Genomic DNA, 27,592 nt, shown 5'->3' with positions numbered 1-27,592 from the left:
AAGCTGCAACTTTGTCTGCTTCTTCGTTCATTCCTGCTTGCTCAAGACTGAGGGAAACTTGAGAGTACACTACACAGATGCTGGATTTCTCTATCCATCCAGAAGATGAAAGCTCTCTGGAGAGAAACAAAGGGGTGAGACTATCCTGAAAATCCAAGAAGATGACACGCTATACCCCAACAAGTCAAGCAAACTGTCAAAGCTTCTCACAAACTTGTTGCTCTTCAGGAGAGTCTTCTGTAGCCAGGGACAAATATACAGACTCAGAATTGCTGCATAAAGAAATAAGCACTAAATACAGGCACTGCACCATCCTTGAGTCTTTGAAAACTGTCCTACAGTTGCGAAGTACCTCCCACAAGGGGACTATGGCACATGGGTACTCTTGTAATACTCATGCAATAATGCTCTAGGTAATGCCATTTGAGCAGGGGAGTCAGACTAGATGATCTCCAGAGGTCCCTTCCAACCTCAACCATTCTGTGATTCTGTGGTATTACCAAGCTGCACTAATAAGCATCCCTAGCAGAACAATAGAACCAGGAGCACTGAAGGAAGGAAAATACACATGTATTTACAGTCAGAAAGGTCATGTAATACATGCTTCATTTTAGGCTTTTAAGTGCTGAAAATTATGGCTGGGTAAAGTTTCTTCCCAAATAGTAATGCTTCTTTTCTAGATTGGGATGAAATCAAACAAGGCTAAAAACATTCTTGCCCTGAGATAACTATAGCATGACCCAGTAAAGCAGTTTTCCTTCAGGTGAGAAATTTTACTTTGATGAAAATTTATTAATGAATTATTTTGGAAGTTGTTCCTAGGATAATTATCCTTTTGTACAGTTGCCACAGGACTACTAATAGAGCCTTTTGCACTGTGATTGATTCACAGTTCAGTGTGGGTTGCCGTAGCCTCAGCAACCTTCATCAGCTTCTGGGATGGGTTCATGAGTCAATGAGATCATGTCCCCAAATCCTGCAGGGGACTCAGGGAATCAGTTTGCACCCCATCCAGTCCTAATTTCAGTGGGTCAGAAAGGGAACTGCCTCCTGGAAGAATATGAACAAAGAAAGTGAACCCAAGTGCTCCACCACTACTGCAGAGCCTGGTCAGACCCCAAAGCACCTGAATACTATGACAGAAATCTCATTAGTTTCACACAGCTGCAGCCAAAGGGCAAGGTTTCAGGGAGGTGAAAGATTCAAGTCAGCCTAAGCAGCAAAGAGTATTTTATCCACTGTTTTCCTCTGTAATGGTTACAGAGGTTTTATTTATATTTGTTATTCAGAGTGAAAACTACTTGCAAACATCCCATAGCAGGTTTGCAAAGAGTTTTAGCTGCAGGAGAAATCCTTATCTTTGGCAATTCCAGACCAGCAAGTAGAAGATGTAAAAAGATAACTTTTATTATTACAATAGAAGGTTTTTTCATAGCAGTTGTTAACCCATTTGGGAAATACTGCTTGATATCCTGTAATCCCTCTGCACTTATCTTTTCTGTTTATTAGCTGCCTGAGTATATTCAAAGCTGTAAATGGAGAGGCTGACCTGTCCAGGTTTCCAAATGAAGATGGGATCCAAATGACAAAACACCATGTAGCTGTTTCAGTTTAATAACCCCACATGGACACACTATGCATCTACTATCTCTTCAGAAGCTTATTTCCCAAAGTTGGTTATCATACAGATAGCAAAAATCTATTTTTTGTGAGGGTCAGGATTAAAGCCAATGAAAAGTACTATGTAATTCATTGAGAAAAAGCAGCTAATATATATTCCCCATACAAAACTCTACATTGTAACAACTAAGATACACAGTAAGCACTTAAACTTTAAACTATCTAATACGCTGCACAGAAGAAGCGAACAAGCACAATTCAAAACCACAAATGCTTTCTGGACTGTATAACTCAAGTTAAGCAAAAGCCCCAGAAAACATTAACTCCCTCCTTCAAATCCCAAATGCCCTAGTATCCAGAGTGAGGCTTGGGCACTGTCTGTTAAAACTCAGAAGTGACTCACATACCTATAAGCTTCTCTAGCACAAGAAGTCAGACACTTAGCTCCCCCCTAACCTTCACAAGGACTCAAAGTAGGTGGAGTGGTGCTCATGTCCTGTGAAGAGCCCAGTCTGGTGAGCATGCTCGCAGCACACACAGCATCCGTCAGTGCAAACTAGATCCTTGACAAAATTGAATTTCCATGCAGACAGCAAGAATGATACCAGCTTTTGCACAACAGCCAGGTGGGCAACAGCTACAGGAGAGTCAGCTCCTCCTTCAGCAGAGTGGAATAGATTCAATTTCCAGTTCCCAGGAAGGTGCCTTGACCATACTGCAGGCTAAACTGTGGCAGAAATGATCTCCATCCCACCTTGTGGAGAGGCATCACGGGAGGGGAGCTTTGCAGTGTGCTGTTAGGGCACTCTGCTGGAGAACAGGACTGCAGGCCTCACCTGACTGAGAGGTTTACATCTTCCTTGGGGCTTGCTGATGTGCAATATAAATCAAGAGATGCCACAGCACTAATGGCTGGAACAAGAAAAACATAGGCATCTCTATGCTGTCTCTAGAGCATGCCAAATATAGCATATGTAAAAATTGGCCACTTGGCCAAAAATAGAAAAATATTATCACAGTATGTGTTAGAGTAAGTTCATAATATTTATTACTTTGCAATTATTAATTCATATAGCTGGTTCACTTTTTTATTAAGGGTAAAGAAAGGAGTTTTAATTTAACCCTGATATTAAAGTACATTTGCTAAATGTAGCAATAGGGCATTATTGAAGTCAAACAACTAGGCATGAGGCTTACTCTATAAACCATCAGAATCACCCTTCTAAGACAAAAAAAAATACTTTAAGAGTATTTTGGCTTTTTAAAAAGTTTAGTAACTTAAAATATCTTCTGCTGGTCACAATGAGGTGTACTTCTCTGGCTCAACTGCATCTCCATCAGTTTTATACCTGCAAAACAGGCATGGGTCAGAAAAAGTTCCACTTTTTGGTATTCAAGGATCTTTCTATTACCTGCACAACTGGCTAATGCTCAGTTTTACCTGGAGGCATTTGAAGTCTTGAGGAGCATAGTCAGCTAAAATAGAGGTATAACCTACTCATGCAAGCAAACTGTCAAAGAGAAAGCCACAGGGCATTCATCATTAAAAACTGAATTATCAATGTATTCTGCATTTCCTCTATAGAATTTTCTTTGAGAAAGGATTTAAAGGATGCTCTGCAACCAAGAGCTCAATAAATCCACAAAAATGTCACAGGAAAACTTCTAAAGCATATCCTGACCCACACATTACCACGGCATCATACAGGGACAGGCAAGCTTGTGCAGTACTTGCCAAGCAACAATACAGTTGAAGACCAGGCTTTGAAGTTCTTAAAATTTGGATCTTTGTGTAAGTAAACCAGATAACTGCCTTTGAGTAACAGGCCATGAATCTGGGAAAAAAAAAAAAAAAAAAAAAAAAAAACACTTCCTATAAGGACAGAAGCATGAAAATAGCAATGATAAAAGCATGCGTGACAAACCGTTAAAATAGACATGGATCGTCTACCTTGGAAGTTAAGTTTCTACACCTGAACCTGGAGTTGTATTTAGAAAGAAGCAAGTGTACCCCACTATTTGCCTCTCTAGGTAATTCAAGTTGGTGATCCCAGTACCCCACCAAGGCAGGTATGCAATTGCTCCATCCTCCAGAAGCTCATGCTGCAAAGCCCTTGTGCCTGCACGAGCTCTATCGCTTGTGAGCTTTGCCTCCACATATGGCACCGTCAGAGGCCAGGAGCCCACATGTACTGCCAGAAAGCCATGGCAGGTGAACAGTAGGATGGATACTGACAACCAGGGACCTAGTTATTGCTGGTATTTTAGTAGTACATTCCTGTCCCAGGCAAAACCAACAAAAAAAAAAGTGTCATGAACTATGAATTCCTCCCGAGCTCCCACATTACCCCCCTTGCACTGCCTAACCTACAAAGGCCAGCAAGGAAACAAAACATGCCTCACATCTCAGTACCTAAAGGCCAGAGTTTGCTTATCCACTCCATCAAAAGCAGAAAATTCATGAAGCACTGTCCTTGGACAACACTTTGTCTCAGTGTAGTGTATGCACCTGCATCCCTAGCAAGCACTTCTACTTGGTAAATATTGCTGCTCTAGCAGGTTACGCTATCTGATTCAAGGTTTGCAGGAACCTGTGGAGGAGAGAAATCTGAACACATCCTTCTGAACACTTCTATTCTGGGTATACCACAAATGGGAGAAGGTATACTCCTCCTGGTAGGAAAAGTGTGATGCGATGCACTCTACACTGTAGACCTCTCATGCAAACCAAGTCTTGAGAATACTTCCATCAATGTTTGATGCATCTTCCATTCACAAGGTGGATTCTCAAACACACCTCAGAGTCCTTCAGCAACATGCCAGTGCTTCACCAGATCTCAGCAGGGAATGGAGGAGGGAAGAAATTTTGGGTTTTCTCACCTGTTATAGCACCACATTCCAACTGCTTATTTCTTCTAGCAGGAGCAGGTTTGAGTCTACCTGCTTTTTTTTGAAGCTTCTCCATACAGTCCAGTTTCCCTCCATTTAATGCACTCCACACTGCCTTTACAACTAGTAAGCATTGTGTTTTTAATCTAATTTTTTTGTAGAGTGACACATTGTGCAACTGATATTTCTGAGCAACTCCCTACTGCAGTCAGCAGGGAATTCTGCTTAAAAAAAAAAAAAAAAAAATCAATGGCACAACACAACCAAACCTTTGGTTGTCGGAACTTTGTTTCTTTGTTTTATATATTGTGTTACATCTTCTAAATGAATCCTGGCATTGATCCTTGGAAAATTAATAAAAAAATTAAATGAAAAGGGAAGAGGGACAACAAAATACTAGCTTCAGTCAAAAGGCTGGTAAGGACAAAGACAATAACACATATTGTGCTGCTGTATAGTAATACAATATTAGATGTAGAACCTGATGTCACAAAATAGCTCTGCTGTAAGCCCGGTAGGTGTTTGTGGGATCTATTTACATCATTTGATTATTGTAGAAACAATCAAAAAAGTGGAGTAAAGCTACCACCATTTTAGAAGTAGTGGTAGAGACACAAGAACATGGCCCACAAGAGGATTTCCAACAGAATTTGAAAGCCTTCAGAGGCATCTCCCCCACTGAAATAAAGGGACTAAGTCTCCTAAATCCTTTACACACTTTGACAGCCTAACTCATTATGTGCAAAAAATTAGCCTACCATAGAACCTTTGCCAACACATCCAGTCCCACTAACTACAAAAGATTCATTTTTTCCTTGTTAAAAAACCTCCCACCACCCCTCTGAACTTTAATGGAGTTGTGATTAATTACACTAAAGCGGATCTGGCCCAGTCCTTCCAATGCAACACTATTGATTTACTCCTACAGCATATGTAGCCCACCAGATTTTGACATTGAAATATGATCTCCTTTAATGACACCCTCTTAGTAATATCTTCCAGCTTTCTGTTATTCATTCTGGGATTTAGATTTAATTTGGGTGCTGTTATGTTGCATATACTTTTATTGTGCTCTGTTTACAGAATGATTCTTGCAATTAATTAGAGTAATGAGATTATAGCTAAAAGACTCACAGAATGCTGACTATATAATTAATGATTGGTTGTTTTTTTGCAGCATTTTATTCAATACACAACTATGGAATGGTCTCTCCTCTTTCCTTTTTTGGTCTTTTTGCCTGAGTTCTAATAGGTAATTGAATAAATGATTAGTGGGAAAGTAGATTACATGAATCATATTTAACCCCTTGGCACTTAGACAGCAATCTAGAGTAATATAATGTGAATATTAGAAATCAATTTCTTTCGTATTTTCATTGTAGTAATTACAGGCTGAAAATAGTTTCAAATCAGACATTAGTACTAAATTGGCAAATAGGCTGAACCTGAAATACAGCGCCTGTGTGCAGGAGAGTGAGTGATGTTAGATAACTAGACTCATCTGAGCAGCTTCAGGCCAGGAAGGACAGGACTGAGCAGGACATAAAGAGGCTAGTGAAGGTGGGCAGAAGTTGACCACACAACCTAGTGCAGCTGAGTGAGAAGTCAAACAGCTTCAGGGCCTACAATGCTGATGGGGGATCAGGCAACCCTTCCTCTGCTGTCAGCAAGCTCCTGTGAAACACTAGCCACATTAATGCCCCATCTCTGTTGAGGGCCAAATCTGAGCCTCAGAGGAAGCCCACACATCTTAATCAAAGTAGGGTTTTCATAGCAAAAAATAATTAGTAATTAAAATCATACTATATTTCACATGCAAAAATTGGCCAAATCAACATTGCTCGGCAGCTTTAACTATTGTCTTTTTGGAGGGTGCATATTCTTTTACCCAGTATTTTGGCTTGTTTCTGCTAAGTATGATGGGATTTCTCCTTTTTTAATGGAAAGGATTTTTCTCTGGAGCTTTTCTGTTGAAATACTTGTGCTTTAATTACAAAGAAAAGCTAGTACAGCTGACTTTTAACCTTTGGTGTTGCTCATCAAGTGAAATACAGATTAGATCATCACAAGGGACTGGTAAGCTACACTTACAGGGATCAAGTTTACTCCAAAATCTTAGTTATATAATCAGAAAGGATTGTGGTAGTTTCCAACCGTTCTATGGAGAAAGCTATAAAAACCTGAAAGAACTTCTCCATATAACTCCACTCCAATACAGTAACTCAATGGGCATTTAACACGCTAAGAAAAACAAGAGGCACAAGACCAGATGCGGCATTTCAGTCAGGTTCCTTGTAACAATTTGCAGGCTGTTTCAAAACCACCTAGAAAACACATCTTTCCCTATGAAGAGGTATAAGATTGTCCTTCAGCTTAAGTGAGGCTCATCTCACACCTAGAGATGCAGGATTTTCTCCCAGCGCTGTATTGTTTGACTAAAGAAAAAACATACTACTGTCCTGCAGAAGTCAAGGCCATGAAGACATCACCTTGTCACCCTTATTGCCAATCTTAAGCAATCTTCAAATTCCCAGCCTATGATAGAAAAGCCTTGGACATTTGAATCATTATTTCCCTCCCTCAGGGCCTATACAATTGGTCCATAGGTCTGAGGCTCTAAAAATCATTCTTGGTGTGTGAGGGGAAGGGATGCAGGGGGAGAAGAACATGCATGTTCTCAGTCTTCTGAGAAAATCCAGACCCTCCTAGCAGGTGAAAAATTTGCAATTCACACTTCAGTCCCAGGTGCTGGGTAGCTGATCATCTTTCTCACAGTAATTCAGATGTCAGTCTTCACAGGTGAGGCAGAAACCAGCACATTCATCAAGAGGATGCAAAAACAGAAGCTTTTGTGGTCTGCCTTTGACACAGATCACTAATTTACCACTCCTATAACAGCTTCCTAAATCCAAGCTGTCAAGTTCAAAACATTTCAGGATAGCCAGGCCCCAACTGATGTTAATCAACATTATATCACTACTGAGCCAATCAAACCACCCAGATTATAACAGATGACATGCAAGCCTATTCTAAATAATTCATTAAATGAATGCAAGAATGTAAGATGAAATTATGTTGCCTCAGTCTACTACAAAAGACATGGGCCTCTACAGATAAATTCCTACAAAACAGACCTACTCATGGAAGAAGAGATCAAGCTATCACATACCTCAGGCACATAACATTTTCATCATCTACTTGTACTTCAAATGTTTAGCATTTTTTTCCAGAAAACAACAAAGATCTGGTAAGATGCATTCTTAGAAGACAAAGGTCTTCTAAAAAAAGTGGGAAAAAAGCATGGTTTCTCTCTACCTTCCATGAAAAAGGAAAAATTACCAATGGACAATGACATACCTATACATTTTAGCGAAACTACACATTAGGCAGTTTTCCTCTACGCAGTCTATTCATAGATAAATATATAATTGTTAAGCACATAGATGAGCCTCTGGCTAGAACCCAGCTTCTCAAGAATCTCATTCAAATCAGGGGAAGGAGGTTCACAATCTGTTCCGATAATATATGTTATAGATTCTTTCAATATGTTTAACACAAGAACCATGATTACCACCACTATAACTTAAGCTTTATCACAAGCTCCAGAGAAGCCAGTCATCTCTGAACAAGAACAAAGCATAGCATTGCTGCTGGTTGGGGTAAACACAAATTAAGCTGCTCAAGATGCATTCGTATTTGTTACACCCATGTACAGCACCCAGCCACATCTGTCATTGCCTTATGATTTTAAGCAGCTAGTATCTACTCTTGAAGGAGGAAAAGCATAGAGAAGCCTTCTGCTTTATTCAAGTAATGAACAGTCCTGCAGTTGCACTTATACACCAGTCTGTGGCAGCCTTAAGACTGTTGGCAGCCTTAAGACTGTTGGCAGCCTGACAGCACTAACACACATTTATCTTGTACTACTCCAAAGCAGATCTTTTCCATACACAAGGTTTAGATGTTTTCTAGAGATTCCAACCAGGAACTAGACCTCTGCAGTTTAGCTCACCTTCTAGCACTGAGGTCTGTACAAACTGTACAGCAAGTCAGAATTCAGTTTAAAACATTTTGTTTTAGAGTTCCTAACTACTCATCTTATACAATAGCCGCTTGCAGGCTGCAAGACAAGTGACTGCTGCTCTGCAAAAGAGCAGCAAGATTGAATATTAGAGCACTTTGTATCCTCATCCATGCTACCAATTTCAAAAGGGGCAGTGCCAGAAATTCAGCACTTCCCTTGAAGTTCCCAGCATGGACACCAAACTCAAATACACTAGTGACACAGGGCAAAGCCAGCACTGCATGGAGTTCAAGCACTGTTGCACCCTGAGCAGGACTGAGGTTCTCATCATCTCCAGAAGAATGACACCTTCAATCTCCTCTCCTATCCAAATATCATGCAAGTCATTTCCATGAGCATCACTACACAATAGTGCATCTACCACGGACTGTTGTCCTTCATGTCAACGATTCAGCATCAAGTTCCAGGTCCTAATGCAAGTCTTGTTACTGGCAAGTCTGTTGGAGCAGCCATCAGAATGTATTATATTAATTATGCACAGATAATGTGTTGCTTGTATATTTTAAGCACATTATACAATACTTGGGACTAGGGAAGAAAAGTTTTATTCTAATTTTCTCTTGTTAGCATCAATCACCTTGCAAAACAGGGCAGGTTTTTCATTGTTCCAAACCCAGGAAACAAGATAGGTAAGACTAAGCTGACAGCTAAGCTTTTGCTGGAAGTCTCAGAGGAAAAGATGAAGTTGGAGACAGTTCTGCACTTGACTCATTTTCCTGCCTTAAATATATGCAGCAACCACTTCAGGAAACTTGGGACTGTTGTCCAAACAGATGTACAGACAGGTTAAGAATCCCTAACAGTATGACCAAGTGAGATATATCAAACAACTTCACATCTTCCACACTGGTCTTCATTCAGCTTTCATTTCCTGAGGTCAAAGACCAAATCAAAGTCAGTGTTTGCTAAATATTTATCTTATTGAGTCCAATTTGCTGTGTTCATTAGCAGCCATGTCATAAACATGTCATCATAAACAGTTCAATATGATGAATAGCAGCATCTAACCTTACTCCAACTCTGAGCTGCAGCTATTTTTTTAAAGGAAGGCTAGTGACTTGAATTGCACCATGACCATTTAATTTAGAACAGTTGTCCACTTGGCATTGGGCATTTCCTTTAGGGCACACTATTCAGCAGTGCAGATCTATTTTATTCAGGTGATAATCATTGGTAGAGAATTAGTCTCTTGTCCAGTAGTGCAGAGACACTAAAAAGATAAGCTGAGTGCCAGTCTCTTCTCTTGTGGGATATTAGAAGTGAGATAACTTCAGAGAAGTCTTGAAACCTCCCTGTTTTAAAACAGTGCCTTGGGTGCATATTCTCCTTTTTTTCCATGTTCTTTGTAAGAGAACTGAGAAGTAGAAGAGATTTTGTTGTGGTTTTTTTTTGTTTTTTTGTTTTTTTGGTTTTTTTTTTTTAGGCAAAGATTTTAAGTTGGTCTTTTTTCAGTGTTTTGAGGAAAGTGCGGGTTTTTTCCTAAAGCTGCCAGATATTGGCTGGCTAAGTTCAATAAAGGATGTTTTTTCACTCCTTTAATTCTGTTCTTTTTATACTGGTTATAGGCTAGCTTACAACACAGAAGGCTAAAGCTAAGCTGTTCTATTCTTCTCATAGAAACGGTGCTACAGACCTAGAGTTCACCTAGTGTTATGTCTTTACAGATACCTCCCAAAGATATAATATATCACTAACAGATGATATACTGCTCTTACAGAAGATGGAACATTATCTTTAATTATGGCTTATATACTTTCACCTGCTCTATTTACTTATTTTTTAAATTTATTGCTCATGCCTGCAGAGGACTTGAAGACTACTGATCACTTATTAACCCTTCATAAAATTAATATTTTCTCAGGAGGCTGAAGTACTTGTTTGTTACTTTAAAATAAAGGTAGCAATTGATAATTTCTTTCTCAGATTTAGTTCTCAGTCTCTTAACCTTCTAGTAATTGAGAACCTTACTATTCATGGCAGTTCTAAAGCAAGCTGATATTTTCCAATACAGTGAAATGAAGAGACAGGCAAGTATATTTCTAAAACTTAGTTTAGCTGACTCCCTGAAAGGGAATTGTTCTGAATATAATTAAAGTTGTATTTAAGAGTATAATTTTAATCTTGTTCTTGGAGATTTCCAATTCCTTTAGTCTTAATGCTGGTCTTAGCTGTATGCCAATTGGCTCAGAATTTTAATTAGAATCTACTAATTGTAGAATATTTTGGTGCTGTTTTAGCCTCCTGGAAGAATCGTCTCGAATGTCTCCAGAGCAACATGGGCAAGCTGTAGACATTGACATGCTGAAAAATCAGCATTTTTTTTATTACACTTGTGGTTGGAAAAATTCCTGAAGGAGGTTTAAGTCCAGATAATAACCTCCCACTCCATAAAACATTTGTTCAATTTCTAGTTTGATCAGAGTCAAAGGATTAACAAACAAACAAAAAATTTAAGTAATTAGTAATATACATTGTTTCCTAGTTGCAGTAATTCTGGTTCATTAGGTTTTCATCAAGCTATGTTTTAACACTGGAGTAGTTTTGGAAAGCAGAGATGAGGACTGAGACTGGACAGCTCTTGACAGAAGTACTCCACTTCTTGCAGCCTAAAAAATATGATGCTTGCCAAATGCTGTATCCCTAATCTGGCGTGTCAGTGCAATGTGATTTCCTGTTTGCTGGCAGCCCATCTTGCTCTGAGTAGTTGTAAACAGTGATGCTGGTATTTTTATTGGCTAATTTTACAAGCTGGCATCTGCTGTCAGCAGCTTCATGTAAACACACTCCTGCCACAGCATCTGTTCTGCTGCATGTTGCCCTTACTCTGTCTCACATGTGGAGCCAGGGAGGGAGTGATCAGGCTGTCTTTTGAAAGAAGGTGTGTGCATTTAAAAATGAGAACTGAATAAGGGGCTCACCTGTTCTCCTGGGGCTGGATCTTTAAAAATGGACTTCTTGAGTCAATTCAAGAAGGTTTTGTACATGACCTTCAGGTTTCCACTCAGTGCCCAGCCTTGCTCAACATGTGAGCTAGGAGACATTTTCTTCACATGAAGGCAGATGTATAAAGATGATCAGAACAGTGGATTGTTGTACAAAATGAATGACTGGAAGCTGAATGCAATGGAATTTGACTAAGATGAAAGGACTGAATTGCTAGTGAAATACAATAAAATGAAGACTGATGTTATGGACCTTGTATATAAACTAGATGCATATGGGCAGCAAGAGAGAACAGACTCCAGTCAAAGCTGGCACTGTTGGGCAAGGAAATAATGTAATAAATAAATAACTAAATATGCTTGCTTTGTTTGGTCTTCAATGTATGTAGAATTTTATTCTGCACTTGTCACCATTAGTTTCCTTCCAGCAGAGCACCAAGGGTTGATTCAGATTTGTCAAATGCCTGTTCTTGCTTTCCTGGGAATAGGCAGGAGGAATGTGTAGTGAAATGCTCAAGGATGTATTTCTTCAGGCCATATATCCAAACAGACATACAGGCTTTGTTTGCTTGGTCCCAAGACTATGCTAGAGAAAGAAAAGGTAAAGCAGCCTTGTATTTTTACTGGGAGATGCTAGGGCTAGTGTTAGGTTTAGAAGTTCATTTGAGGTCTTGGATTAGCCTTAGAAAAAGGTCAGTTGCAGCTTAGAGAGAGAGGTATTGCTTTGAAAACATGGCCCAGGAGGCAGAGGTCTCCTCTTCCATGTTCAACAGTTCTTAGTGCCCCAAAAGGTATTTTACAGCTGGTGTGCCTTTCCTGTCAATACCAGAATTTTGTTCCCACTAAAGTAGGTCTTTCTGCCTCCAGCAGGAAAACGAATAAACAAAAAAAAGAATACTGAGAATGTGGTTACTAATTAAAAAAAAAAAAAAGAAAAGACAAGAAAGAAAAAAGGAGGGATAGACAGACCTGCAGCAGCCTCTCCTCTCCCTGTCCTGACTTGAAGGCGTTCCCATCTTGCAGATGAAGAGTTAACTCAAACCCAGAGCATCCCACCAATTTGTAAGTGCTTGGGTCCAGCAGAAGTATTGCATTCCAGCATTGCTTAAATGCAATTAATGGGCCTGAGTTTGATGCAAAAGAAATGAAGAGAGTTGGGCATTGAGGCAAATGGAGTCACAACACCTGCAAGCAAAAAAGCAGCAAACAAGGGGGTTGCTCACCACCCTGTGCAATAATCAGTCCACTTACAGACCATGTTAGTAAACACCCTTGCTGCTGATGCTCTTGGTGGCCAGCAAATAATGCTTCTCCTGCTTGGCCAATTACCTGTAGTTCTGAGACAAGTTCTGCTTATTGTCTCTATTATTGTCTTTTTTTTGGGGGGGTGGGGGGGGATTCTACAGAAAAAAAAGGCAATGTAGATTCAATGCTTCTGTTCAGAACACCCAAGGAAAGCACATTCAGTATCTCCTGTTGAACTTTTTTATTTCACATGGAATGATTGCATCCTTGAGCAAGAAAGAAAACATAAATGACTGGTCAACCAGTTAGGTGCTTTCCAGCAAGACCAATGAGCTAGATTTGGACCTCCCCCTGGCTGGATTCTCCCCTCCCTTGTGAATGCTTTTTAACATTTTTATTACTGTTTGGGCAGAGTTATATTTATCACTTTAAATGTAAGGCAAGTGACAAGTTACATGGCTTGTTAGGCTTGAAGTGATTCTGATCATGTGCAGAAATGATGTGTAACACCATTAAAATGTTACCCTTTAATTTAACATGATATTGAGGTATGTAAGGGGTTTGGATACTGCGAATATGAAATAAGAATGAAAATACCAATTCTTCATGTAACTTCTCTAAATACATTGATCTGCAGAGTACACTGGATGCCTAAGGTAGTCTCTTTTGAGATAGTCAATGTTCAAAGACTAGTTCTTGGACTGGAATAATGCACTGACAAAAAGCCATGCTAAGGGTGAGTATTCAGTAAGTTATTACATAAATCGGCTGATAATTCTACAGTTTGGAGATCGCTTCTGTTCACCTTGCTCATTTCATTATTCAGGGCTGTATGTAGCTTTAGTGTGTAAAGGAGCTGTACAATCAATGCATCTGTAATGGTTGTTTTATTGAAGTTTAAATGTTTATACCAGGCTCAGTATTTCCTAAAGTAAATGTCTTTGGGTGACTACTGCACTCTGGGTAAAGTATCTGTTTTGTGCCCTAGACCAGAGACCCATTACAAGTTCACATTACCAAGTATTCTGCTCTAGGCTATAGCTGTAATCTGATTGCCACTCCTTTCTCTACTTGCTGTGCATGTGCCCCCATTTCCTTCACCTCCTGATCGAATGAAATTGTAATCACCTACTCTTCTGCTTAGCTTGGGGCAGAATTAAAGGTAGAAAACAGAGGCAGCCAGAAGTGTCTGGGAGTGCACATGTGGGAAGGCAGAAGCTACAAAAGGGTGAATTGAGTAGGGATTAAACAAAGGTGCCAGAGCCTAACAGATCTCACAAGAGACAAAAGGAATGAAGGTTTGAGAGCAAGGAAGAGAAGCTATAAATGGAGAAATAATTGAAGTGAGCAGCCGGTTCTCACTCTAGCCATATGATGCAGATGGTGAGTTTACATCTCACTGGTGATATTTTAGTGAGCTCTATTAACCTTTATTTGTACAGTATTTTCCTAAAGGGCTTACCAGGGACTCTCCTTGCATCTAGCCATAGCCAATACTTAGCTTAAGAGGTCGTCCTGCTTGAAAGAAGAAAAAAGGTGTTTGGCAGGGGAAAGGGTTGAATCAGAACAGAGTCGTGAAGGAAGGTGCACCAGCAGCTGCAAACATGGGACCTTGATTTGCAGGATACTCCTCTAGTTGTTTAATCGCACTGCCAATAGGATAATGCAAAAATACTGCTATGGCAGTGATAGTGCTCCCCTTCAGCTTCACCCAGGTGTAATGCTCACCCTTTAAAGCATCTATCTTTGCTAACAGGATTTTACTTGCACCTTATTTGGCACTCTGTCATGAATTTGTCTTCCCTAATGTGCTAAGATGCCCCCTCGCACCAAAGTGTCTGTAGCATTGAATGAATTGGGATATTATCAATGGAGAAAATAGCTTCCTCAGGATCACTCAGGGTGCCTGTTTCAGAAATAAAGTTTGTATCAATGTACCCGAGTCCTACAGCTTACTGGCAAAGCCACCTAAGTGCTCCAGCTCCTCTGAGACTGAAGGAGTGTCTTTTTCTAGCAATGGACTGTAAGGTCTGTAAGGCTTGCCTCTTTCCAGCACTTGGACCCTTAAGCTGGGAAGCTGTGTACAAAGGAAGGTTACTGCTTAGGTTTTTTTTGACTCTTCTTTCTATTCTTTAAAGTCTAAGACAGGTAAGCTCTTTCTTGAGTAATATATTCTGTTCATAACTCTTGGATGGGATGTGGGAAACACTATGAAAGCTAAGGGTGACAATGGGAAACACATGGATTGTATGTCATTGGGCAATAATTGTGCCATGATTTGTCACATGAGATAGTCTGTCCCAGAGAGCTGGCCCCAGTCCTATTCTGTCACTCTCGATTATTTAAAATTGTCTAACAATGCACATGGAAAATAATTATTTTAATTGCTGAAGCATTTCTTTGAGTAGATACTCGAGTTTTGCAAGCTAAGTATTTCTGATTTTGGAACACAAGCCCTAACTAATGGCATAACTTGAGCATTACAAAGGAAGGAGAGAAATAAATATGCTCCTGCATTTTAAAAACAGTTGCAATTAGCTGATGGAAGGGACTCAAAGACTATAGCTGTGATCCAGATGCCATCTCCCATGAACATAAATGAATGTGTTGGCAGCTGAAATTGCTAAGCATTTGCACATATTTGAGATATGAAGTGACTGACAATGATGTGACTGACTTTAGCAAATCATTAGGGGTAGGTTGAAAGAGATGGTGGTGTCTAACAGCCTTGCTTGGAGGAGAGGGGAGATCAAATGTATTTGCTTTCCTTAAACAACAAGAGAATAGATGTGGTTGGCCTCAGTGTGGAACACAAGGTAATAGTTCAAATAAAAAAACTAGTCTGCTTATGAGCAAGGCAATTCAGGGCAGCCATCCAGATTGCCTTAGAGATGAAAAAAAGTATTACTGACCTCATGCAAAACATGGTTAAGAAGGGAACATAGTTCTGAACAGCACTATGTGTATGATATTAACATATTTCACTATTATGAGACATTAATATAGTCCTAACTGTCATCTTTTCATCCATTATTGTGTTTGCACCTTGAAAGACTTAATTCAATGAGTGAAAGGCTGAACCCTTGAACTACAAAGGAGTCCACAATCACTAGCATAGATCCTGATCCAAAATGACATGCTGGGAAAGGAAAAGCGAGAATGAAGAGGAAATGGATCCTCTAATGGCTTCTGAGCTAGACTTGGGCTTGCCACACACACCTGTGTGACCTTGAGCAAATAACTCAAGGGCTAAATTTCCACCAAAGCACTCTGGTACTTGCAATGTATTTAAGTAGTTTGCCTAAGTTTGCGCAATGTCTAGTAAAGCTGCTGAATGAAATGCTCGAGGGGAGAAGCCAGCTCTTCATATCTGCTGATCCTTATTCTGATCAAGATCATTTTATTAGTCTTTTAAGAACATTATCCTTGATTCAGAAGAGCCATAATCTATTAAGTAAACTTTATCTGGATCTTTAATATCTGTTTTGCTTCTGTCTATCTGTAGTGGAGCATTAATGCTCCTCCTCCTTGCAGAGGTGTTTGAGGAGATGGATCCAGGAGGGTAAGATGCTTAACTACTGCAGTTACATGTAAATAGCTTATGATGAGAAATGTGGAAGAGAGTCTATTATTAAATTTATACAGGGCTAACCATGTAATCAAATTAGCCTTTGCACTTTCTCCTGTGCTCCACTTTCTACATTGGAATATCTCCATAAATCTCTGCAAAGCCATTTCATTTGTTCCTTTTAATGCTCTCTTCTGTTGTGATGCAAAGAAATATCTCAATACTTGCTAAGTACTGGGTAGGCTGCAAGTACCACTGGCTCTTGTCAGCTGCTATTCGTGGCACTCTTAAGTGCATACTTCCACATCTGACTCAGATTATCTTGCTGATCAGCCTAATCTAGACTAATGTGTGAAAGTGTCCAGTGCTCTGGGCCAAGGCTTGTTTCTTTGCTCAAGGATGGACAGTGTGGTTTTAACACCTGGAGTCTGACTCCCTGGGGTCACTATAGCCCAGTGAGAGAACAGTCATGAGCATTTGCAAATGAGAGAGTATGCTGCCAAATTCATAGTGCTGTGGGAAGAACTGTTACCAGGACCAAGGACTGGTGATGGAACGCTCCAAAATAAAATGCCAGGCTGAAATGTGATGCTTTCTCTGAGCCTTCTTTTGTCCAAGACAAATATTCATATGCTTTCCCATTGATTTTCAATACTTTGGATCTATTTTCAGGCTGTATATAAAATGAACAGATTTTCCTAAGCCTCAATTGCCAGTAGCTCTTGTATTTGGTAGGGGCTGAAAAAGAGAAATCAGTGCTGAGACCATGTAAGTCACTTGGTCTTGAACTTGCACAGGCAATGCTTTATTTACCACTTGCTCATTTTTCTTCATGCAAATATCGGTTTGTTGGTTGTTACATCTTTGCACCAAAGTATGAAGATTTCAGGAGCCACTGAGGGATGTAATCCCTGATATACCTCATCTGGCCAAGAGGTGGCCCACCAACATTTGGTGCCTAATGTGTCTTCCCCTCCACCCCCACCCTGGCTCCTAGGACAGATTTCTATTGTCTGCTCAGGCTGAGACTACTGCTTTCTGCAGTCTTGTGTAGGTTGCTGAGGTGTTTCTTGAACACAGCCATTTTGTGTTAAAACTGTATTGTATCCACGCTACAAATCCAAATATATTCATCTACTATACAAAGCTGCTCCCAGATTGCTTTTGCTTTTAATATGCATTTAGTTTTTGAATAGAAGGTAAAGCTTCACTTTCAAGGGTTTTGGAGGAAAAAAACCAAAAAGTAATTACTAAATTTCATGAGGGTATTCCTTGAAGGTGTCATCTTCTGATTCTTCCTGGAGAAAAGGATTTTTCAAAAGAAAATGGCAATGCTTATATGCCTAATTAAACAATTTGTTGCATTACAGTGGGCTGGCTTCTATTCCATTAATACAATGAAGATACAGCTTCAGTGGGACTGCTTATGCTGACACTTGAAGTATGAAATTAAATCTTTCCCCAGACAGTGGCCCTATGGAATAGATGCAATAGTATTGTATCTTTACACTTTAGTAAAGGACAATGATACAGGGGCACGTGTTTCGCTGCAGGTTGATGGTTACTGAAACAACCTGAAGGATAAACTCATTTAATGTCCCCCTGTATCCTGTTGATGACAGGATAAACAACATGCTAATGAAATGAATTGGCAATGCAGAGTCAGAAGCTGGTCTAAGGAAATTATATAAAGAGAAATATGTATATGGTAGAGAAGTGAAACTAAACTTGGAAAAATGACCCCTTGTATGTCTAGTAGAAATAATCGTGAATAAACTAACTCAAAAGATACTTGGTTTAAAAAATAGTTTAAATGATGTGTAACAGCTGACAACAAATTAGGAAGCAGCAAGTCACAGGGGTCAAAGCTGTCATTTCAGACATTATATACAAAAGCATTTTCAAGCTAGTTGCTTATTATGGCTTTGGTATGATTACACTTATGGGCAAAATGTTATGAGAAAGATGTTGGAAAACTGGAGGCAGTCTGGAGTATATTACCAATGTATAGGAGTGACTCATTAGAAAAAGATACAGAGAATGGAATATAGACCTTGGCTAAGCGATGACTAAGAGGAAACACTGCAGAAGTGAGAAAGGGTAAATATCAGGGGCAGAAATGAATTAGTATGAGCCTGAGACAGATTAGCTTCCCAAATAGTTTCAAGAGCAGTGGCCCACCCCTTGTGATTTTACTACGAGCTTACTCAAAGCAGTAGCAGATCTCTTTTCTGTTTTGGTGTGCTATAGGAATGAAACCCATGAGATTGTTCAGTTTCTCTCTGATCACCTGTTTTTTCTGATGCATAAATAGTGGTGAAGAGGGGACTGCTTCTCACAGTGATCTGGATTGCAGAGAAAGACCCTTATAAAGAAGGAAAACGTAACACTGTTCTCACTCAACCAGCAGGAGGGGGCACACTTTCAACGCAGGATGCCCTTGCTGGTGCTAGAAGGCAAGCAGGATTGGTGTAGCACTTTGCTAAACTTGCTGTCCCTTCCTGAAGAGCTTGTGAGGTGCACTGAGAAGGCAAAATGCAGGCGGGAATTGCCAGCTGCAGATTGTTAAGCAGATTGGTGACAAAGCCAGAAGGAGCATAGCAAAAACTCAAAGCTCTGACAAAATATGATGTGCTAGACACTAAACAGAGTTGCAATAGCCTCCCTTCAGGGCATGAGGCAATGAGCATTTGGAAGGCTGTATTTAGCATTTTTAACAGTATGCAGGGACAACCTGCGAGATGAGATTAGAGCACTTCTAGATCCTGGCTGTGGCACTAGGACAACATGAACCACATGCCTGGAAATAAGAACTGCTTTTCTACAAGGGAGAAAGGTGGTTAAGAGAATACCTAGAACGTGGCTGCTATTCATAAATAGCTTATGAATCATATGCAGCTCATCTCGGTGTTTCCTAGAAAATTAAGATGTCACTAACATATCATCTGAAATGTCTCTAAATTACAAGCCTGCCAGTCCAAACAGCAGATAATGACTGTCAAATAGCAGCCGAAAATGGGGAGCAAACAACAGTTTGTAACATTAGATTGTGGTAAGAGACTTGTCTAACCAAAGCACACTTGCCTTGCAGCCAGCAGAGGCTCTTGACTAGCTGAACTTTTTATTTACTCTTTGCCATCCAATCCTTTTTGAATATGCTAGCAAGGTGCTATTTCTGAGGGCTTTTTTCCTCACTTTTCCCTGATTTCTGGTTGGCAAAAGTTAGCAATGCTTTTGCAGATGGAAAAGTCCTAAAAATGAGAATGCCAGGTGATGTTACTCTCTTAGCAAATCTGATGCAGGGCCTGGGTCAGATGTTCTGTGAATCATGACGATTTATCCTAGCTAAGAGTCTGGCCATGCAGCTCTATACTAGGGATGGTCTGATGGAAAACCTTAGTTTTTGATCTACGAATCAGTATAATGTTTGAATAGTGAAGGTCTGACACTGCCACAAATAGATATATGCTGTGCCTTTCATTTGCCTGACAACTTTATGTACCTAATGTTATAAAACAAAGCCCCTCCTTGTCCTGCTGGTGGCAGTAAAAATGACAAACAAACATGGCATAGCTTGGGAGCTACAGAATCCTCTTGTGTGAGGAGCAAATACTTTTGAAAATAATATGCATGATAGAGTCTAAGACAATGTTTATATTTTTGCAATAACTGAGACTCATGGTGCAGGACAGAGAGAAATATGCAGTGGGTAGGCTGTATTGTCCAGCTAGCTTATGGATAAAGAATAATTAATGCCAATATGCAAAGCTGTGCATTATTGGAACTTCTTCCATTAAAGTCTGTTGGTCTGAGTACAAGCCTTTAATTGTGCAAACCTGTGCATTTAGGTCCTTTTTTCTTTAATACTGGCTTTGTTTAGGGATTGTGTGACAGAATTTACAATTTCTTTGGAGCCTGGATCCTGAACTTTGTCCTGTGGAGAGAGATCCTTGTGTGGAATACAATGCAGGCATCCAACCATCAGTTACTGCCTTCATACTATAAATAAACAGCACAAAATCCTGGCACCAGTGAAATGAAAGATAAAACTCTCATAAACTTTGAGAGGGACAGCATGGACTTTTAAAATGCACTGATTTGGGCTTAATTCCTGTCCAGCTGAAACCTGAGCTTAAGCTTGCTTGGGAGCACAGTCAGACCAACACTCCAGATATTTTGAAAAGTTTATCCACAATGAAGTAAAATTGAGGAGGAACAATACAGATCAAAAGGGTGCCCGTCAACCTTTAGCTTTATGCTTGTGTACCTACAAGACTCGATTTTGTATTTATTTGCATACCTGGAGAAAGTCTCCTCAGGGCTAAAGCAAGGAACTGATACTGGTGAATAAAGCTTTAAGAATTAGTTTCTGATACTCTTGTGGTTTTTTTGTTTGTTTTTTGATTTTTTGCTTTTGGTAGGAAGATAACATGTTAAAATTGGCTTTGACAAGGGCTGTTTCCATGCAAGAAAAAACTGTAGTGAAAACTTTGATGAAACAAACTGTCAGCACTGATTTTGAAACTGTGTTCTAGCACCTCTCTTGGAAAGGTTAAACATGCCTGAAAATAATCTTTAATCTATTTGTCAAATTAGTACCTTCACCTGATTGAACACTGCTACAGTGATGAAACTGGGAGATCGCGAGAGCTACAACAAAAGCAACTGTCTTTTAAACTTACGGCAGGGAATGTCTCTGCAGACAGCGTGCTGCTAAGAAGCGGGTCTTCGCCCAAGGTTTGGACGTGATTTCCAAAGTTTTTCTGAATCTTGAAGGTTGATGGGCCCAACGTGTCCGCAAGCGCTCGCACCAGCGCAGTGCCCATCACACCTGTGAGAAACGACAGGAAAAGTTGTAACGCGGCTTAGCTATGCGTGAGCGTTGTCAGACCTCGTGATTTCACACTAATGTTTGCAGTATTTTTTTTTTTTTTTTACTTTACTCGATCATCCTGAAGAGGAGCGCTCCACTGCTGGTTTTGGAAAATTATGGATGCTCAGCCTCTGTGGTTCAAGGAGAAAAGTCCGAACGTGTCACACTTAAGCTGTTTGGTCCGCAGGAACCCCGGGTGGGAACCTTGAACGTTTCCCCTCACATTTTAACTTTTTTTTCTCTTTTTTCCCCCAAGCCTCGTGCTTTTCCAGCCCCTCTCGGGGGGGGGGGGGGGGGGAGGGCTGACGGCGAGGCTCCTCAGCGTTTCGCAGTGGCAACACTGCCACCTGCTTTTCCCGCAGCTGCCCGCGCCAACGGCCGCGGCCGCGTCCCACTGCCGGAGTGGCGGTTTCCCGCGCGCCGCTGAGGCGAGCAGCGGCGCCGCCCCCGGCCCCGCGCGCACGGGGGCACCGCGCGCTGCACCCCTACCCCCCCCCCGCCGCCATGTTAGGGACGGGCCGGCGGGCGGGCGGCCCCCGTGGCGCGGCGGGCTCCGTCCCCGCGCGGGATGGCGGCGGCGGCGGTCGGCGGCAGCAGCGGGTCCGCCCCGTCGGGGGCGTCTCCATGGCGGCGGCGGCGGCGGCGACGCCGGGCCGCCTCCCCCATCCCCGCCCCCGGTTCCCTAGTCGCGCCGGGCGGCTGGACGGGAGCGGAGCCGCGCCGCGCCGCGCTGCCAGCCCGCCCGCCCCGTCCCCGACCGCGACCCGAGCGGGCAGCGCGGGCGGGGGGGGAGCCGCGGCCCCGCGGCCCCATGCGCTGAGGGCGGCGGGATGGGGCTGCAGGGCGGTGGCGGCTGGGGCGGCCGCGCCGGGGCGCCGGCTCCCGGCTGGACGTGCCTGCTGCTGTGCGCCGCGCTCCGGAGCCTGCTGGCCAGCCCCGGCAGCGAGGGTGAGCGGGGCCGCCGCGGCGGGCTGGCGGGGCGGCGGGCGCGGCTTGCACAGGTGCCTGTGGAGGCGCGGGTTGCACGGGCGCCTTGCACGGCTGCGGCCGTGCCGGGGCCTTTGCCCAGCGGGGTGCGGGGCGGGGGGGTACGCAAAGCTTTGCCCGGGGGGCTGCGTGCTTGCAGGCGGGCGCCGGGACGGAGCTCGGCGGTGCCCGGCGGGGAGGCTCCCCGCGAGGAGCCCTGCAGACCCTGGCCGCAGTGCGCTGAAAGATACCACGCACACACACGCACATATATATATATATATATATATATATGTATATATTTTTTTGGACACACGTAAAGGAAGGAAAGGCAGGAACGTGGCGGTAGCCGAGCCGTGGCGGCGCTCCGCAGAGCGCTGCGCGGCCGGTGCGGTGAGGCTGAGAGGTTTCATCTCCGACGAGTCAATCGGCGAAAGCGTGTGTGAAGGTTTCCTCTCCGGCCGGGCTGCTCCCAGGTTTCCGAGCCGCCTTTCAGTCTAATTTTTTATATATTTATATTTTTATTGTTAAAAAATTTTATTTCCCCCTTCGAGGGCGATTATTTATTATTTTATTTTATCTTTTTTTTTTTTTTTTTTTTGCGCGCCGGGGGCGCGGGCGAGGCGGGAGATGGAAGCAGCGGCTGCCCGCAGCGGGCTGCTGCTGGTGGGTGGGAGGCATCGCGCTCGGCTGCGAAAACTCCGGGCAGCGCAAGGCAGGCGAAAGACGGGAGAGATCGGCCGGGAGCTGCGCTGAGCCCCGTCCCCAGCGTCCCTCGCCCACCCCAGCATTTGCCCCGATTCGGGGACCCCCCGCATCCCTGGGTACAGAGCTGCAAGACGTGCGCCCGACGGGTGCAAGCCTGGAAAGGATTAATGCAATTGCCGAGTGACTGGTTTGGTGGCATCTTTCGATCACAGTAATGGGCAGCAGCGGTTTTGCTTGGTGGTCTCTCTCCTCCCGCTTCCCCTGCTCCTGCTCTGTGGTTCTGGTCTCTTCAGTAAATGCAAAGCTAAAAGACTGTTGGTGGCAGGGCTCTAGCTGCGGGCCTGAACTTGCTCAATAGCTGATTTGTGCCATTAGAAAATCATACACTCTGCATTGCTGTTTTCTCAGGACATTCCCCAAAGCTTATATTTGGGTTTCTTAGCATGGAAATAGGTTTTCAAATGTGCAAAAGTTTTCAGAAACACCTGCCCGTTTTGATGGGGAACTGCTGAGTGCTCATCCTGTATCTCAAATCTGGCTGCCTTTGCAGATCTCTTCAGTTATGAAGATACATAGAGAAAACAGGGTTAACTTTTCGCAGAATTTCTATTTTTTTTGTCACCTTTTTCTCAAGCTGTGTATTAAAAACACAGCATGCAGTGAAGAACGAAGCCTTAGTACTATTTGCTGTTTCAAACATAGTCTAGCTGTTATTTTTAACTCTTCAGCGAAGTTCATCAGTTAGAATTAGAGACTTCCTTTCTCCCTTTGGCCATTTCTGCAAATTCAGAAATTCAGCACAATGAAAATATTCCAAAAAGTACACTGGAAAGTATTGCACATTATATTGAAATGTCAGTATTTCATCGTGGTCTATTTCTTTAAAATGCCTTGCTTCTGATTTATATGTAGGGAAATGCTTCCCTGGAAGTACCGTCATGCCATAGTGTGTTTGATGGAACGTATTATTTTCCACAGAATAAAAATACATTCAGATACTGGTAATAATGAGAAATACATTGCTTCAGACTTGGAAAAAAGCGTTGTTGACGCTGTAATGAGCTGAATTACATATTTTTGGAAGCCTTATAATTTTGAAGTCACTGGCGATGGTCAGGGTACGTGAACCTGAACAGATTTCCTGTGCGGGTTGTGCCTTGTTTTTCCGCCCGCGGGAACTTCTGACCTGTCACAGACCTGAGAGACAGCCCTGGACTACACGACTAGATTTCCTGCACCTCCTTTAGTTTAAACGTGCACGTGTTTTAAATTAATCTGTTGTAAGTACTCAGGTTTGGGAAGTGGCTTGTGTAAATTATTTATGTAAAACAGGCTGAATGAACAAATTGTTTAAAGACAGCTTCCCCCCCTCCCCCCCCCCAAAAAAAAAAAAAAACTTCAGAATGATTTGTTACCCATCCCCTGTGAATTTGGCTTGGTTTGCAGATCTCTTTTGGAAATCACCCAGGTGACCTTAGAAAGTGTCATTCTGGTAGACTTTTAGAAGAACAAGTACACTACATTTTCTGACTGCTTGTAACAAAGTAGCTCAACAACATACTTGCATCATTATCATTAAATATAAAGTATATTTCAGTGTAGGGCTTTTCAACAGAAATAAGTGCTGATAAGGCAATGCTATAACAGCGGAGTATATTTTTAAACAAATGAACTACAATTGGAAATAATGGCATTGTGATTTAGATAGGCGAAGGTGAGAAATACAAAATGAGTCTGCTTTGTAATGAATAGGTATGGTGTTTATTTTAGGGACTTCAGACTGGAAAGATGTTCCTTAGTTACTGTGTTTGGTCCTCTTCCTTTTAACTTTTTGAGGGATTTTTTGAGGCTGTGTTTTTGTCAATTTATCATTTTTAGTTTGACTGAATGAATAAACGAATGTAATTAATGGGGTGGGTTTGGTACGGGCAAAAATAGAGGAAGGTTGTAATTTGCAGATTATTGCTGCCACAGCCTGGAATGATCCTACCTGCTCTGTGTTGGTTTGTGTGTTTTGTGTTGGATATTGATGTGTAATTTCTATGTCTGGGCATGCTGGCTAAATGCATATTTAGGTATAATATCACAACATTTATATCCGACTGGTGAGTGAAGCCTTTTTCAAGGAGTTTGTCATGTTTACTAAACTTCCTACTTCCATGTTTAGTGGAAGTAGGCGTGGAAATAATTCTTGAATCAGGATGTTTCAATTAGAGTAATGGCTTGGGTACCAATATATAGGATCAGGGTGTTTTTTTGATTATTAAGTTGCTCGTACAACTTGGCTTCCTATGTTGTACATTCACATAGCTATGGTAATTCTGTGTAATTCAATAGGTATTAAGGACTGCCAGCATGCCTATACTTTGAGTATGCAAAGCAGGTAACTTTAGATATGTTTGAGTTTGTTCAACACTGTGGTGTATGGAGGCTCTGAGGAGGTCATCTGTCCTTAACTTTGTACATTGGAATAGTTCCCTATGTGCTTGTCATAATAGCAGTATGTAGCCTCAGCGCTGTACATTTATTTTACTCACAGGAGTAATGCCATTGACTTCTAAATTCCCAGCAGTGGAATCACTGCTATGAGGAAGGACAGCTCATGTCTAATGGTCTTTTTGGGATCGGTCTTACGTGATATATGTCTTTCCGAGAGCTTTACAATGACTCAATCATCATTTTAAAATGAAAACTGCTATCCTTATTTGATACTAGAACAGCGTTTGAAACGCAGCACTTTAAGTATGCGACTAAAAGCATTGCTGCTTAATGACACGTTTTTAAAAAAATGCAGACTAAACAGTAGCGAAAGCTGACTCAAAGATAGTCCCTGCTTCCTTTTGAAGCTTATCTTAAAAACTGTAATAAATAATGGAAAACAGGCAAATTGTCTTCGAACAGAGCCACTGACAGACCGTCAGCTTATAGTATCGTAAATGTTGACACCATAATTTGATGTATAAAGCAGCTATTTGCAAATCAATTTACAAAAGGATAAACTGACAGGTACTGTGGGGGGAAAGGGAACCGTTAGTGTGCTTGTCTGACAGCTTCCCCCTTGACTCTCCCAGCGTCTTAACTCTAACACACCATCCAGCACCGTGCCTGCTGTTTTCTTTCTGTGAAACAAATAAGAAAACTAAATCTCACGTGTGAGAAAGCATTTACTCTTTGTACTAAGTACAAAATGCGTTGTTTCTGTGGCTATGTTTCTGCCCCACGCTGTGCTGACGCTGAGCCCTCAACCCTGGGACGCCCCCGTGGGAATCGCTCGGCTGAGAAGTGGCGTAGGATCCTGCTGTACTGTGAGTGCAAGTGGGACTGTTTGACACCCAGTGTTTCTGAGCTGGAGCTGAGACCAAGTTTTAAGTAGTCCGTTCCCTAAGTATGCAGGTATATATTTTTTGGAACAGAGATGAGCTTTAATAGTTGCTTAGGGACACTTGGGGAAATGAGACCTTACTCCAAAGTGAGAAGAAAATAAACTTCTTTGGCTATTCTAGTTGTTTTATTCTCACTTTCTCCATTAAGAATTAAATCTGAATCATGGTTCCCAGGGCAAAATGAGATTGGAGGGGGAAATAAAGAGAGAAGCACAGAGAGATCATTTTCTAGAAACATTGGCCATCAGTGCTCACTTCTCAGCTCTTTAGTTAACACTCAGCCTTCTATCCATTAAAGAAGTAAAGAAAAAGATCAATAGGTATCTTGTGTTTATGGTAAATTGGCCAGACACAGAATGTTAATTCCTGTCATGAGTGCACCTTTCTCATTGACCCTAAGTGCTTGTGAGAGTTGGGGCCTTGCAGTAGATCTTCTTTACTCAGTGTTGCAGGATGTATAGAAACAGTGTGTTAATGATTGTATTGGAAAGAACAGATTCATATTTTGTAAAGTTTATTCTTCACTAAATCATTCTCTTTGTGTTTTTAATAAAATTGCTGCATATTTTAAAAGCGAATAGCTTTTTTTCTTCTTGCAAAATATATTCTGTATTAAAGATGTTGCTGTTTTGGTATAAACAGAACTGAGCGATGACTTGTCCTGGGTTTGTCTGCATCATGCTTGTCGTGCTTGCCCCTTGCTCTGTGCGTGTGACCAGCTGGGTGTTCACGTGAGGGCTCTTGCAGATGCAGAAGTGTTCGGTGCTGCAGTAGCTTTTGCAGTCACCTGTATTGGGGTAACTTGAGCACTGGCCTTCAGTAGCTTAGGTCTCTGTAGGGATTTTCTAGCTTTCTGGTTGTCTTTTGACAGTGCATTTCTGTTTAGTCCCAGTTTTGGTAGGTACTATGGCTTTCCTGAGTGGCGGATCTGAGCATCTCCAATGGTTTAATGTGTTTATACTCTTAGAGGTAGACAGCAATTACCTTGTCTTTCACAAGGTAGCCAAGGAAGGGCAAACACTGTGATCAGGAGGAGACTACAGTGCAGTGATTGCCAACCTTGCAGCACTTGGCTGGTGATCCATTAGTCAAAATACTTCCACATTCAGAATCTGTGCGTTGGATGGCTGTCACCAAGGGCCTGACGGCGCGTTGCCAGCTGTGGACGAGGGTGCTTTGACCTGTGAGCTGCCCGCATGTGAGCAGCTCTACTCTGTGCAAAGAGGACTGAAGATGCTGTGGGCTAGAAAAATTGCGATGCGAGTGTTCAGTGCAAACTAGGCCACATCAGGGTGGATGGAAATTGCCTTCCTT

General features: G+C 41.9%; 1 protein-coding gene across 7 annotated transcripts in view; it reads left to right on the top strand.

The window, feature by feature from the left end:
• Positions 1–22,062: 22,062 nt before the first annotated feature.
• The window catches only part of EPHA5 (EPH receptor A5), a 165,982-nt gene continuing 160,452 nt past the window's right edge, over positions 22,063–27,592 (top strand). For 4 of the 7 annotated variants that reach the window (XM_062574426.1, XM_062574423.1, XM_062574425.1 and 1 more), the window contains exon 1: positions 22,063–22,169. The gene's annotated coding sequence lies outside the window, so the exon portion shown is untranslated. The other 3 variants (XM_062574421.1, XM_062574419.1, XM_062574424.1) reach the window with 2 other exon arrangements.

Source organism: Rhea pennata, chromosome 4 (assembly GCF_028389875.1).
Source record: "Rhea pennata isolate bPtePen1 chromosome 4, bPtePen1.pri, whole genome shotgun sequence".
In the NCBI taxonomy this organism is placed as follows: domain Eukaryota; kingdom Metazoa; phylum Chordata; class Aves; order Rheiformes; family Rheidae; genus Rhea; species Rhea pennata.
The sequence above is the reverse complement of the archived record's forward strand: the minus strand, read 5'-3'. Positions and strand labels throughout refer to the sequence as shown.